The sequence below is a fragment of the Embiotoca jacksoni genome, unplaced genomic scaffold, assembly GCF_022577435.1.
Source record: "Embiotoca jacksoni isolate LCO1_2020_lvr unplaced genomic scaffold, fEmbJac1.0.p SCAF_11, whole genome shotgun sequence".
Classification (NCBI taxonomy): Eukaryota; Metazoa; Chordata; class Actinopteri; family Embiotocidae; genus Embiotoca; species Embiotoca jacksoni.
Window position 1 is genome coordinate 7843912 of NW_027185241.1, and position 2500 is coordinate 7846411.

The window sequence follows — 2500 nt, forward strand, 5'->3', positions numbered from 1 at the left end:
ATTTCATTCAAGCTGACAAAGGATGCACTGGCATCTCCACTTGTAAAAGAAATGTGGAAAAAATACACTAACAACAACAAAAACCACGTGATAATCTGCTTTGCCAGTCCCCTAACAAAAATCCCTCATCATATACTTACAATAATAATAGTAAATAATTGTTTCTGTCTGCCATTTTGTGCTGGGCAGGTAATGTAGAGGCAGCTTTTAGACAATTTTGGCTGAGAACAGCTGGTTGCCACGTTAGGAAATGCAGCTAATGAGAGTGGTGAGAGAAAACTATAGACTGTATATAAAAGTGGACGTAGCTTCCGGTTTTGAGAAATGAGGCTGATGGGGAAGTGTCTTGAACTGTAATGCCACCGGTTGCCACTAGAGGTTGCCTCCAAAAAGCCTCCGGCTTCATAGACTGTCATTCAACTTCTCATAAAATTCTAATAAAGTCAATAAAAAGTTTTTTTATATGCGAGTCACTAAATTCACTCTTCCAGATTAGTGTTCTGGCCATCCTTCTGAAAATAATCCCATCATTAATTATAAAATAAACAATAAACTGATAAATCACTGCACGTAATAGGCATTATTCATTATTTCCTGACATTTCCAACAGGCCAAGGTGATATCCTTAAATGACTTATTTTTGCCAACAGCCCAAAACAATGTACAGATCATATGTGACAAAGAAACATGAAATCTTAACATTTGAGAAAATGCATCAATCATTTCACATTTTCACATGAAACCGGACTAAATTCATCATTAAATTAAAAAAAAAAATAGTTGTCAATTAATTAGCTATGTATAGACTAGTCAAGTAATTGACCAATTGTTGCAGCCAAACAAAAAACAATCAAATGAAAGAGACACAAAGCTGGAAGGAGAGATTAAGCTCCATAGAGCAGACAGAAACTGCAGAGTTGGCTGATAATACTGTGAGCTCATCACTACCAGAAACCTATTTTACATTGCATGTCATATGATAAATTGCATGATAAAAAGAGAAGCTCCTACAGAAAATACCCTGCCTATTAATACATATTTGTAACATTTCTAGTCTGTTTTCACTGGCAACATAAAGTGTGTTGCAGCATTTTATGAGGATTACAGAAAAAACACTTGTCACCACTATCTCTGAGCATCACTAGATTTGGAGCAGCAGCTGTTATTTGTATTTGATGGGGGTTAAAGGTATTTTCTGCCAAGGGTTTGGTTTAATCTAGTCTTAAACTATGCTTATATCATGGTCTTCTTATTACCTCATGGTGTCTTCTCAACTGAACAACACAGGGAAATAAGCAAACTGGGAACAAAAATAGATCATTAATTCCTTGTCAGAGGAGAACCAATGCAGAAAAAGAGAGACCACAGCTAGGGGTGGAAAAAGACCTCTGCTGAATACTGGGCAAAACCCCATTTCCTTATCATTAAGCCAGCAGAAACAGTGTGTCCATCCAACTGAGACACACTGAGTGTGACAGGCTCTGAATCATCTGTAGAGGCCCTATACGCAGTTTAAACATACTGCGCCATAGCTTGGGCTTGCTGCTCTTTTTGCCATCACAGTTACACTATTTCCACCAAAGCAGTTTAAGAGGACTCAAAAATACAATGAACAAGGCAGGGACATGTTAGGTCAATGAATGACAAACTGCAAAGATCACACTCCTGACTCTTGATCTTCACAAAAACAACGTATGCTGAACACACACATGTAAGGTTCATGTGTATGTGTTTGTGTTGGCCTTTAGTTGGTTCCAGCCTGAGAGGGAGCAGGGAGCTGGCAAGACTCCCTGGTGGCACTGGCTGACCCACTTCTATGCAACCCTATCCCTAATGTGACCCGCTGGAGAGCCAGAGGACACACAGGCATAGGCGAGTACACACACACAACTGAAATTGTCTGCTCACAAACCCTAGAGGACTGAGAGGCAGGAAAAAAAACTGTTAAATGCTGCCAATGGCGCTCTCTCTCTCTCTCTGTCTCGTCTCTGTCTCCATCTCTGTCTGTTCTGTTTTTTGTTTCTCTCACTATCTGAAGCTCAACCATTTAGGTCTCTGCTATCTGATCCAGCTAAACTAGCTATAAACATCCGGGGTGACTTTCTGTGAAGTCTACACTAAGTCTTGGCTGCCTGTTTCAGACAGAATAGCTGATGTTATACTATAAGCAAGATAAACGGGTAGCACATCCAAGCTCACTTTTCCCTCTCTTCACTTGATGCTTGTTCCACTCCTTTAAACAAACAAACAAAATATATCTGCTAACGTGTCTCTTTGTTGTTAATGAGGAAAATGTACATGATTGTTTCCGCGACAACAAAATCTGCTTTCTGATGCACCCCCCAACATTGCCAAAGTCAACTGCTTTAATGTGTCGAGACAAGTCTGTCTCACTTAAGGTGATCTCACAACATTACCAAAATCGAAACCCGCCCTAGTGGAATAGCTGGTTGGGAAGCAGTCAGTAATCAGAAGTTGTGTCTGACAGCTGATCTTTGTG

General features: G+C 39.9%; 1 protein-coding gene across 3 annotated transcripts in view; it reads right to left on the minus strand.

Annotated features, from left to right (window-relative positions):
• The window catches only part of galnt1 (UDP-N-acetyl-alpha-D-galactosamine:polypeptide N-acetylgalactosaminyltransferase 1), a 38823-nt gene that overhangs the window by 32644 nt on the left and 3679 nt on the right, over window positions 1-2500 (minus strand). The gene's annotated exons all lie outside the window — the stretch shown is intronic.